Source organism: Anomaloglossus baeobatrachus, chromosome 4, assembly GCF_048569485.1.
Source record: "Anomaloglossus baeobatrachus isolate aAnoBae1 chromosome 4, aAnoBae1.hap1, whole genome shotgun sequence".
NCBI lineage: Eukaryota > Metazoa > Chordata > Amphibia > Anura > Aromobatidae > Anomaloglossus > Anomaloglossus baeobatrachus.
In genome coordinates this window covers 128,294,966-128,308,289 of record NC_134356.1, presented here as the reverse complement: position 1 = coordinate 128,308,289, position 13,324 = coordinate 128,294,966, and the positions used below count along the sequence as shown (strand labels likewise).

Below are 13,324 nucleotides of genomic sequence, written 5' to 3'. Positions count from 1 at the left end.
CAGTCATGTAAATAAAGAAAACTCTTGAATGAGAAGGGTGTCCAAACTTTTGGTCTGTACTGTGTATATATATATATATATATATATATATATATATATATATGAAAAAAGAATGGATGGACCTTTCCAATGGCTAAACAAATTACAGCAAGCATGTAGAAGGATATACTGTATATATCAATTTGTGCCAGTTGGTATGCACAGAGAATATATAAAGAGCATGTTCTAATTTAATAAAGTAAAGAACATAACTCAGTAGTAGTCCTGAACATTTTCCAGAGTGGGCTCAGCATAGTTTTGAAAGGTATTAATATGCACTAATTATGTGAGTCCATTGTTCATTTCACTTATCCTAAAATGTGAAGTAGTTTGAAGAAGTCTGGAAACATTATGAAAAGCATGTTATGTGCATATACATGTCTATATTTCTGCTAATTGCTGAGATTTTACTCATCTTTCAGCACCTGGTCTCTAATGTAAAGAGGTATACATAGCGTCTCTTAGTGTTTATGTTGTTACAATGATTTTATTGGTCTTCTTATGTAAAAATAACCTGTTATCAGGATTTTATACCCCACCTAATGCTGAATAAATCTGTACCTTTCCTATAGAAATCCAATTTGCTGTTTTAGAGAAATTCATAGTTTAAATGTTCTTATAATTAGTTGCAAGTGCAGTGTGGTGGGCTGAGCACTTACAGCTTTCCTGCTTTTTCCCGCTCAGTGCCTTCTTCTTATCTCTGACCGAGAGGTCATGTATTTGTCAGTGACCTGTCAGTCCGGGGCAGTAGGCAGGCAGCAGGTGGGGAATAGGGACAGAGGCAGTGGAGCTGTAGTGCACTGCCACCCACTGCACTTGCAACTCATTAGCATAAAATTTCAATTATGGATTTCTCCAAAATAGTAACACAAATTTCCTACAGAAAAGGAAAGAATTTAATCAGCATTAATGTGCTTACAAGCTATTAATTTGGAGTATGAAATCCTAATGACAGGTTCTCTTTCCATCATCACAGCATAGTAAATGTATCACTATAAATTTATTGATTTCACATACTGTCCAATTATTACATAGTGGTTAATCTTTATTCCTATATTTTATACTCTCTTTTCTTCTAAGTTTTTTATTATTCATTTACATCGGTTCTCATGCTCTGTAATATCAGTCCGATGTTGCAGTTAAATACCATAATTATGTTTTAAGAAGCCGCCACTGCTGCTTGTGCACATAATTGGTCCAGATTGAACAAAGTGTTTTCACCATAAAGATACTTTGAAAATTCACATTTTTCTGCAGTGCGTTTAATCTCACATTCAACCAACCAAGTAGGAACAGCCAGAATGGGACGGGGAATGGCAACAATAAATTAATTAAAAGTAGAAGTCTATGTTATACTAGCTATATCACTAAATATTTCTGTCGAAGCGCGTGTCACTGATAAGAGGCGCTGACTTCATTAATTGGTGTTAAAGAATTTCGGCATCTCATACCTGCATGCCCCTCATTAAGAGTGGCATATGAAACACCAGTCTTAACTAATCGGGCTATAGTCTTTTACTTGAACTCTGAAACAAGTTGAATTTGTCAGACCCGCAACACACATCCGTTTTTTTTGTACGTGTGCGGTACGTATTTGCACGTACCGGAGACACGGAGACCCATGTTATTCAATGGTAGATGGCACACACACGTAAAATCACACGGAACGTGTGTCTGTGTGGTAAGTACGTGTGTGCACTTTTCTACACGGACGACATGTCCGTTTTTGGCCGGCAGCACGCAGGCACGGACCCGCTTTAGTCTATGGGTCCGTGCCTGCACGGACCGCACACGGAGTATGTTCGTGTTCAGCACGTATCGTCCGTGTCCGTTTTTAATCACAAAATCTGAAACACTTGTTACCAATCTATCAGGTCAATTGATGGCAAACAAAAACACCAGGATCTCATGATGAATGATTAACATTAATTGGGTAAGAATGCAGGCCTTTAAAAACGGACAGCACACGTACGTATTTTATGTCAATAGTCAATACGGACATTCCACACGCACACACGGCTCGCATACGCCATCACACGGATGCCATACGTACCGGAGAAACGCCCCAAAAAAAGGAACACGGACCCGAAAAACGGACCGTGTCACACAGACGTTTTTTTTGCGGAAGTGTGTTTTAGGCCTCAGATGTATCAACAAAATTGAAGTTATAATCCAAGTCAGTCATTTGTTATCCATGTGATAGTCTGCGCTTGGAGAGTGTCTTACACTGGTCATATACTTCACCCTGGTGGCGATGGAATCCAGACATCAGCTGTGTTCCTTCCTGACACAATATACAGGAACATTACTGATAAGGAACGTAGTCAGCTCACCTGAGTGGTGCTCTTCTAACAGATCCAAGCTGAATTAAAAAAATGTTGAAAAGACTGGTGTGGTTCTTAGTCAATACCCCAATGCATTAACTAAGGATACTTTTCCACTTGAATGCAGCTTCTGATGCGACAGCATCAATAGCGATATGCTAATCACCCTCTGCTGCGGGTGTCAGCCGAGGGTCATGCGACTGTGATGTGATCTTGCGATCGGGTTACAGCTGTGGAGAGGAGGGAGGGGAGCACTTTCTCCCCATCTCGTCCGCTGCCTGTCTCTGCGTACTTCGGATTACATGCGAGTGCAGTGCGATGTTTCACATGCTGCCATAGACTTGCATGGGGGTGAGTGAGCTGAGACTCGCTACGCTACCAAACGCAGCAAGCTGTGATTCTTTCTGCATGCCGCTATGGCATGAGAAATCAATCGCAGATGGACACTGCCCCATAGTTTTGCACTGGTGCGAGTGCAATACGATGTTTTATCGGATCGTACTCGCACATGAAAATCGCAAGTGGAACCGAGGTCTAAGGATCACACTGGTCAGAAAAGCGTTGCCTTTTGTTTTTATTTCACATATAGTAGACTTATGACTGCTAAAGCTCAACACTAAAAGGTGAGCCTCCTCAACCCTCCTCAATTCTGCATACAAGATTCCTCGCATACTAACCTTTTGCAGCGCCTTTTATTGGGAAAAGTGTTAGGCCATTTCTGACATTGATGGAAATTTACATCTTTGATTTATGCCAAACCAAACAAAATTGCCTATGCTACTAGCTAAATCAGACATTTCAATGGCTGCCCACACTTACAAAACTCCAGGGAACTGACAAAAAGCAGCGGCCTGTCAGAAAAGCAGCCTTTATAGATCCAGTGGGACCATTATTGTCGTCAAAGGTTTCCAGTTGTAGAAAATATTCTCAGATCTGTGTCTTCCCTGCATTTACATACAGCCATTAGTGACAGTGTTATATCACTGAAATGTAAGTATGACCATGCAGGAAAGCCATAGGAGGCTCCACTGAGAACAAGCAGTTTTAAAAAATGAAAAGAAATGAAAAGTGAATAAATACATCATAAACCTAAGATACAGGGACTATTGCAGACTATTATACTGCCAGTTTTCATATTCACAGACTTACATGAGTATGACCTTATGAATATCACGAAGAACGTTTTCAAAACACAAAGGACGACATCAGTTTGTATGTTATCACCATTATCGTAAAGGGGTTCCGTTCTTCAGCAAGCCTTATTTATCTATATTTACCCTCTACTACCATAAGTGTAAATGTAGCTGACTCTAATAAGAAATGGAGTGACTGCCCTGTAACATTAATAAAATAGTAATGGTGTTTATCTCTGCACTCCAGCAGAGAATAAATGATTTATGAGTGATACAACAACAAGGTAAAGGCCACTGATTTCCCTGCGTGCAGCACTGGTCTATCTATAAATAGATGCAATACGTCATTGTCACTGTTTTCTATGGTTTATCTGTACAGCCATACCTCTTCTACAGGTGATAAGCATTTATTTGTTACATGAGTGTAGCGCCCCTGAAGCCATCAGGGAGCTGCAAGGTACTGCATCCCCACCAGGATATAGGGCCTACCCTCAGGGACCCAGAAGACCAGTGCCGCTAACAACAAAAACATTCCAGTTAATCCATGTTTTTCCCCAAATTCCCCATAGACTGGTACCACACTAGGGTTGGACCTAATGGATGGCCACTTAGAGGTGGAGCCGATCCAGTTCATTAGACGACCAGATGGGAGGGGCAGACAGTGGACAGTTAGAGGGAGTCAGAGTAAAGAGTTGGAGAGAGAGAGTTATCCGTAACGGACGGAGAGAGCGAGTGGAAGCACTGACAGGAGTGAGATGGTGACCTAAGGGCCCAGGTGTGTGGTTGCCAGTGGAGTCTGGTGGAGTTCTCCCGGAACCATAGCACCGACAGGGTACAGAATCCTAGGTTAGGCAAACGCTCCAGGCAGACCTAATAAAATCTGCACAGTGAGGGGACCATCAAGGACCTCACTGACCTTGAAGTTCAGGACTCAGTAGCAACAGGAGAACTGGGGAACAGAACCAGAGACTTTGACCCCACAGGGTTCACGCTACTGTCATACGGACTACCATTGAGAGACTACCAGGAGGGGACCCCCAGACGCTCCAAGCCACGGGGACCCACCAACCAAAGACAGATGAAGGGGAAAGAAGCCACCAGGTCACTAAACCGGCACTGGGGCTAAGGAGACCAGCAGTCAAGACCAGCCATCCACGGGTGACCAGTTTCCATCTGACTGTGAGTAAAGGAACCAGTTAAACTGCAATCCCCTTTGTGGCCTACCTTCTTTCTGCACCCATCCACATCACCTATCCTCTGGGGCCCGGCCCTTCTTGCGGAGGGCCTAACATCCAGGCTGCCACCAACACCTACCCCAGTAGTGAGAACTGTGCAGCGGCAGCTCCATCAACATAGCCGCAAACTGCAAGTGGCGTCACGTTAAAAACTTTCATTTAATCTCCCCTGTAAATATAACCCCTTTTAAAAAACGTCCCCAGGGACATGGAACCAGGCACTGGCCACCAAGTGACATCTCCCCAGCAATACACCGCCCGGGACCGAGTACCCCATAGCCCTGGGCGACACATGAGCGCAATGAGCACAGTGTCCAATTGTTTTACTATGGAAACATGTCACTTTAAATATCCTTCATTGTACAGTTGTAGGGACTTTTTTTTTTACCATTCTGCTAAAAAAAACCCCACAATGGTCACTGGTGGTTAGCAGTATAATCTTGCAGTGCTAGAGTTCCAGGTTCATATCCCACCGAAAAGAACATTTGTAAGATTTTTGTGTGGGTTACTCTACTTTCCTCCTACATGCCAAGAACATACTGATAGAGAATTTAGTTTCGTTAGTATTTTTTATTTTTTATTTTCATCCACAATTCAAAAGCAATGTCTGATATTCAGTAAATTTAAATTGAGAATTCATTTTGTCAGTTTCACGTTATTTCAGTGATTTCCTATAATGAGGCAGAGGGAGACACTGTGGATGCTGTCTGGCTTATGATTCAGCAGTTTCCCTCTTTTTAGGTGTCTTTTTAGACGTTCTCCAAAGCGTGGTCATCCACAGGTCTGTGCACCTCTGAAAAGCCAAAAACAACTAAACAGAGACCAAACAGAGTCCAAACTAACTCTGCCTGCCTCATCTGAACCACATGTTTTACGGTAGTTATTTAGATGGAAACCCAGATGTAAGTGCTCAGAGTAGAGCACCGGCTACATGTGAACTGATCCAAAATGTTCTCTAGCCCAAAATGCCACCATTAAAAACTTCAACGCAACCCACAAAAAACAAGTCCCCACTTGGGTCCGTCTCCTGTCAACAGAAATATTGGGGGTGTTTAAATTACTGGTAGCACAAAGTCTTTGGAAAAGAGACATGGCTCCCACCAAAAGAAATCTAGTGAACTCTGTGTTCCTAAATCCAAATGCCACATCCCTTCTGAGCCTCACAATGTGCCTAAACCACAGTTAGTATCCACATGTTTGACATTAACATAGTGAGGAGAGTCCACTTGTTTTATGGGTGCTTGATCCCAGGATCACAAGCTGGGCACAATGTGTCAGACACTACAATATATTGGGTACTACCTACAATGGCATATTTACAATTTTCACTCTGCAACTTGAACTGAGTGTTTGTTTCTGGAAAAGGCCCATAGCATAAAAAAATAGTCACTACACCCAGAGATGAATTCCCAAAACAGTATGAATTCTATTAAAGGGTCACTTGAGGGGGGTTTCCACTAATTAAGCACATCAGGGGCTCTGGAAAAGGAATCCGCAAACTATTCTAGAAAAATCTGTGCAACAAAAGTCAAAGAGCGCTGCTTCCCTCAAAACCATGCCGTGTTGCCAAACAGTACTATACAGTCCTATGTGGGGTATTGCTACATTCAGCAGAAACTGTGTGACAAATTATGGGGCCTTTTTAGCCATTTCCCCTTGTGAAAATGAAAAATATTGGGTTAACACTAGGGATGATCGAATACCTCAAATATTCAGCTTCGCGAATAATATCCGAATACCTCGCCGCTATTCGACAATTCAATGTGCAATATAAGTCTATGGAAAGCCCGAATAGTACTGGATAGTTGTTATTCGGGTTTCCCATAGACTTACATTGCGCACTGAATATTCGCGAATAGTCGAATATTGGCGAGGTATTCGGAAAATATTGAAGTATTCGATCATCCCTAGTTAACACAGTATTTTATTGATAAAAATGCAATTATCTGTTTTTCATCATATCATCATAGAATGGTATAAAATTCTGTGACACACCTGTGGTGTCAACTTCCTTACTGCATAACTAGCTAAATTCACCCAGGGGGTGCAGTTTGTAAAATGAGGTCACTGTTCTGGCACCTCAGGGGCTCTGCCAAAGTGACACCACCGTTCCAGAAAAATCTGCATTACAATATGGCACTCCCTTCTGAGCTTTGCATTCTGCCTGAAAAGTAGTTTGCAACCATAAATAGGATTTTGGCAAACTCAGGAGAAACTGTGTAACAAATCATGTGGTCCATTTCCTCATAATAGGCCTAATAGGCCTTTTGAAAATTAAAAATTTGGGGTTAAAACAACATTTTAGTGCAAAAAAATTACATTTTTCATTTCCGTAACCCAATGTTACACAATTCTGTGAAGCATCTGTGGGTTTAAAAAATGTTCACTACAACCCTAGACAATTTCCTTAAAGGGCGCTTTACACGCTACAATAAATCTTACGATGTGTCGGCGGGGTCACGTCGTAAGTGACACACATCCGGCATCGTAAGTATAATTGTAGCGTGTAAAACCTCCATGCAATTCCGATTGAACGAAAATCCGTTCATCGCATGCACGTCGTTCATTTCTCATAAATTGAATGTGCGGTTGTGCAATGTTCCCGAGGCAGCATACATCCCAGTGTGTGACACCCCGGGATTATTGAACGACAGCTTACCTCCGTCCGCGGCTCCCACCGACAATGCGAAAGGAAGGAGGTGGGCGGGATGTTTACGTCCCGCTCATCTCCGCCCCTCTGCTTCTATTGGCCGGATGCCGCGTGACGTCGCTGTGACGCCGAAAGTCCCACCCACTCCAGGAAGTGGATGTTCGCCGCCCACAGCGAGGTCGTATGGACGTGTAAGTACGTGTGACAGCTTTTAATCGATTGTGCGGCACGGTCAAAAAATTGAAAGTGCCGCACATACAATGGGGGCGGGTCACATCGCATATGATATCGTATGCGAAATTGAAAGGTGTAAAGCAGGCTTTAGAAGGGTAATCTCCAAAATGGGGTAACGTGGTTGGTTTCTGCTGTTTTGTCAGCATAGAAGCTCTTTAAAGACATGGTGTCTGAAGTAGTCTATTATTGCCAAATCTGAGCTCGAAAAGCTCTCCTTCCCGTTTGAGCCCTGCCACGAGCCCAAATAGTTCAATAGTCCAATAGTCCAAATTACATTTGGAGTATCAGTGTACTTAGGAAACAGCACAACAAATTGTATGGTTCATTTTCTCCTGCTATCCTCTTGAAAATAAACAATTTGGGGCTAAAGCAACATTTTTGAAAAATTTGATTTTTTATTTTCACAGCTCAAAGTTATTAAATTCAGTGAAGCACCCGGGGGTTCAAGGTGCTCAACACACATGTAGTTAAATTCCTTGAGGGCTCTAGTTTCCAAAATGAAATCACTTGTGGGGGTTTCCACTGCTTAGGCACATCAGGGCCTCTGCAAATGGACATAGTGCCAGCTATCTATTACAGCCACTTTTCAGATCCAAAAATTAAATGGTGCTCCTTCCCTTCCGAGCACTGCCGTGCGCCCAGATGGTAGCTTTCCACCATATATGAGTTATCTATGTACTCAAGAGAAATTGCACAACAAATTGTATAGTCCATTTTTTCCTATTACGCTTGTGAAACTGAAAAATGTGGAGCTAAAGCAACATTTTTGTGTGGAAAAGTTAAATTTTATTTTTTTCCTTACACATTGCATTAATTCCTGTGAAGCACCTAAAGGATTAATACACTTATTGATAGTTTTTAGAATGGTGTCACTTTTGGGTATTTTCTGTCTTATAGGATCCTCAAAGTCACTTCAAATGTGATGTGGTCCCTAAAAAATTGGTTTTGTAAATTTTATTGGAAAAATGAGACATTTCTGATAAATATTTAACCCTTCTAACTTCCTAAGAAAAAAAATTGTATTTAAGAAATGATGGTGATGTGAAGTAGACATGTGGGAAATGTAATTTAGTAACTATTCTGTGTGACATCACTCTCTGTTTTAAGGGCATAAAAATTAAAAGTTTAAAAAATGTGAACTTTTCACCAAATTTTCAATATTTTCACAAATGTACGCAAAAAATATCATCGTAAATTTATCACTATCATTAAGTACAATGTAGCACAAAATAATAGTCTCAGAATTAGTGTTGAAGTGTTCCAGGGTTATTATCACACAAAGATACTGGTCAGAATGGTAAAAAATGGCCTGGTTATGAAAGTGAAAACAGGCTAGGGGTGAAGTGGCTAAGCGAGCAGTCTTATGATTGCAGCTCTGAATATATTTATAACACAGTATCATGAATTCATACATGAAATATAAATCTATTATGTAATCAGACTGTACACATAAAATAGAAGAAAATGGCAATCATAAACTTTAAAAGGTATCTGGGAAAACATATAGGGTAAATGCATTACCGATGCAATGTTAATGGGGAAAAAAAGACTATAAAAACACATATACCAGGGGTCAGGAACCTATGCCTCGTGACCCAGATGTGGCTCTTTTGATGGCTGCATCTGGCTTGCAGACAAATCTTAAATAAAAAAATACCGTATTTTCTGATTTGCAAAAACTGGGGGAAAAATGGGGGCATCTTACAAACTGCATATGGCTTACTGGGGCGGTAGTGGTGGCGCAGGGTCAGCAAAATTGCGGGATCATGGGGTGTCGGGGCGGCAAGCCCGCAATAGCCAGCAGACTGCGGGCTGCTTTGACTCTCCCACAGTTGACAAGATCGACTTCAAGAAATTGGCCGCAGAGGCAGGGCATGTCCAGGTAGTAGTCCGCGGCCATTTTCTTGAAGTCCATTGCGCTGATCTGCGCACGTACCGCGGCCATTTTGTTGAAGTTGATCTCGTCAACTGCAGGAGATTCAAAGTAGCCTGTCAGCAGACCAATGGCGCCCACCGCCATGACACACCATGAGCCCGCAGCCGTATCGCCGACCCCCCGCACACTGACCCTCTTGAGCCGTGACACCCCTCCTCCGTGCCCGCAGCATCGCCTACCCTGTCTCCTGGGACCTTCTGAGCCGCTCCACCACCGCCGCTCCTCCCTGGTGAGTATGGCTCTCATGGAATTGCATTTTAAAATATGTGGCATTCATGGCTCTCTCAGCCAAATAGGTTCCCGACCTCTGCCATATACTGTTACAGTACACAAAAATCCGACATTATGGCAGAGGGATAAGTTCCCAGAGTTTTTTTCTAAACATTGTAGACTGATATTAAGTATTTATCACTGATCTAATCATTCCTGTCTGTGAAGTACATAATTATTTATCAGTTAATACAATTATCCCACCACTTCCATATTAACAACCCCACTACCTATAAACAAAAGACGGACAGTTGACAATAGCTGATCTCTGTGCAGCACTGTATTTTCTCTATTGTATCCTGCGCTAACCATAAAGCAGTTAAAAAATGAAGACGTCTTACCTTGAGTAAATATCCAGCACAGCCTGATGTAAGAGCCCTGCAGACTGTACTAATGTTGAGGATGAAGCTGGTGACCCATCCTGCCCCAACAGTGCTACAATCAGGGACTCTGCTCATACAGGGGCTCACTCCCCTATGTGGGCAGCCACCTTGCCCATGTTGTGTAGTGGAGAATGCACGGCACTGCTGCAGGTTCCCTAATACAGACAACTCCTAAGGGGAAATGTTCCATGAATCTTGTCAGTCGCCTGATAGCCAGTCAGCCCTCCCCTCCCATTCTTCAAAGTGTCCAAATGAGTTAAGCTTGGCTGAGGTCACTTTAGACTCCCTTAGTCACAACACAAGTTTCCCAGGAGGTAACTCTTCCACTGCCTTGAGGTTTAGAGCGGAAAGCAAGCTCACTACTTTATCAGGCTGGTAGCCCCTTTCAGTATCAGGCAGGTCATACTACCTTAGAAATGCTGATTGATAAAGTCCATATTAGAGGTAGTTGATATTTGGGGAAGATTAGGCAATAAATGCTTTCAAGTTTAGTAAGTGACAATTAAATTATCTAAACTGGTAAGTGAATTGACACAATAAACGTCTAAGGATGAAACACGTTTTGTGTGAAAGAGGCATATTCTTAACTACTCCTGATACTTTACATAACACAATTTTCAGAATGGAAGCATAAAGGGAGTCTGTCAGCACAAAATGACTGTTCAAACCAAGCACAGCACCTTATAGGACATAATTAAAAATACCTGTGTTACTCTACACTTCATATGTTATTGAAACATGTTAATGAGGGGTTCCGTGCACCCTTGGCCTGGCCGAGCAATTCAATGTGTCTTCCCGTATACTTGTTTTACATCGATTTCTGCTCTTTTCTGGCTCCTGAAAAACCAGAGCTGTCAATCATGGAAGGTGGGGGAGGAGAGATGCAAAAGATGAAGGTGGAATGGGGCGCTTCGAGGGTGCACTAAGCGCCTCATTAGTGAACATGAAATGGAAACTAAAAGAACAACTATGTAAATCCCTGTGTTTCGTGTAGGCAGACTCCCATTAATGCAAGCAACAAACTGAAAGGAGAAAAAAATCTGATCAATTAGAGGCTGAAATATACGGTATATGGAATTTTCCCTCTACAGTTATGACATTGGGACTCTCTTAATAAGGAAATCAGGTTTTACTACTTGAAGTGCAATAGTTAGAGCCAGCATGGTAGAAGTTTCCATATCTTCTAAAATGCCAAATGCTTGCTGGAAACCATAATACAGAGTGCTGAACAAACTAGATTGTACCTGAACCCCATGGAAGGTCTACCTTCATGGAGAAATAGTTTTATCTCGTAACCACAACTTATCACATATCCACAGGCTGTTCACATGTGAGGTCCACATCAACACACGGAGACATGTCCAATTCTGATTCAAGTCACTGATCAAACTCGCCAATGCAAGACTATGGATGAATGAAAAACATTGCACTGCACGCCATCATTTTTCTTTTGCATGCAAGAAAAACTGATGAAAATGAAGATAAAAACTGACACACTGACCAAATACTGATGAAAAGCCGATTCGAAACATTAAAAAAAATTGGCCAGTTTTTTTGCGAGAAAAATGAATCTAAGTGAGGCCTTCTCTTTATGTCCAAATCTTACAGACTACATGAAGTAGATATAATAGATTTCTCAAACTTCTGAAATTTCAAAAAAACTGAAGAGAAAGAAAACAAGAGAAAGAGATAAAGAGAGAACAAAAAAAGAGAGAAAGAAAGAAAGAAAGAAAGAAAGAGGCTTGTTTGTTAACAATATGTGACCTTCCCGATGGATCCTCCACGGCCATGTATCCTCACAGCTCCCAGATTTCTGCAGGTTATAATGTACACTGTCATTTAAATCATCTCAAACCACAATCAGTGGAAATTGTAACGGAATGAAATAATTAGTATTTTCTTTATAACCTTTTATATTTCAAAATAGTTTTGAATCTTTTTGTCACACATTGCTATTTTTTGGGAGCCTTGAACAGGTACAGATGTAGCAATTCTAAATTTGACAGACAGTATTAAGAGTGCCACCATTTTAATGCAAGTTAACATGCAAGTGAAAGATTACTACCGCTGTATAGCGTGGTTCAATTTCTCAATTAAAGGGACATATCAGATTGTGGATTTTTCAATTCTAGTTTATGCTACTGTGGCAGCCATCTTGCTTGAGCCAACTCTCTGCTGTGATATCAACAATTCAGAAATTCCGGTACAATAGATACATGGACTACAGGAAACAGATGTCTACAGATGGACCCATCGATTTCTATGGAAACATTCTGTGTGAATGTGCAGAAGTCACTATACAAGGTGGAGGAGGTGAGCGGTGACATTAAGGTTAGGTTCGCACACTGCGTCTTTTTGACGCTGCGTTTTTGTGCGGTGTTGGTTGTTCATCGTACCCGGGGTAGCACACATCACTTCGTGTTTCACCCCGGGAACGATGAACACAGCTTACCTGCATCCCGGCGGCAATGCGGAAGGAAGGAGGTGGGCAGGATGTTTACGTCCCGCTCATCTCCGCCCCTCCGCTTCTATTGGCCGGCCACTGTGTGACGTCGCTGTGATGCCGAACGTCCCACCCCCTTCAGGAAGAGGATGTTCGCCGCCCACAGTGAGGTCATCCGGGAGGTAAGTACGTGTGATGGGGGTTTAAAGACTTTGTGCGCCACGGGCAACTAATTGCCCGTGATGCACCAACGACGGGGGCGGGTACGACCACTCGTGCAATCGCTTGATAGATCGTACCGTGTGATAACCCTTACTTTCCCACACAATTTTTGTTTAAATAGTGTGCATTTGTCCCTCCTTTTCTTCCAGGAGCCATAACTTTTTGATTTTTCCATTGACATAGCCATAGGAAAGTTTGTGTTTTCGCAGTGCAAGTTGTAGTTTTGAATGACATGAGTTATTTTTTTCATATAATGTACTGAGAAATAGCAACCTAATTCCAAGTGGGATGAAATGCTGAAAAATGCAATTCCTAAATGATTTTTGGGTTCGGTTATTACAATATTCATTCATCACTTTTTAACATTTTCTTTATATGGTCAAAAAATAATGAATGGTAAATGGGCGACTCCTGCATTTTTGTCATGATCTGTCCCTCTTTTTCCTCTTGGAAAG

At 41.9% G+C, this 13,324-nt stretch overlaps 1 protein-coding gene across 2 annotated transcripts in view; it reads right to left on the bottom strand.

The window, feature by feature from the left end:
- The window catches only part of ACSL6 (acyl-CoA synthetase long chain family member 6), a 439,484-nt gene that overhangs the window by 327,831 nt on the left and 98,329 nt on the right, over positions 1-13,324 (bottom strand). The window contains exon 1 of one of the 2 annotated variants that reach the window (XM_075344541.1): positions 10,163-10,367. The exons of the other annotated variant lie outside the window; for it this stretch is intronic. The gene's annotated coding sequence lies outside the window, so the exon portion shown is untranslated. Of the gene's footprint in view, positions 1-10,162; positions 10,368-13,324 lie in introns of those variants that run through there. 2 annotated transcript variants of the gene reach the window in all.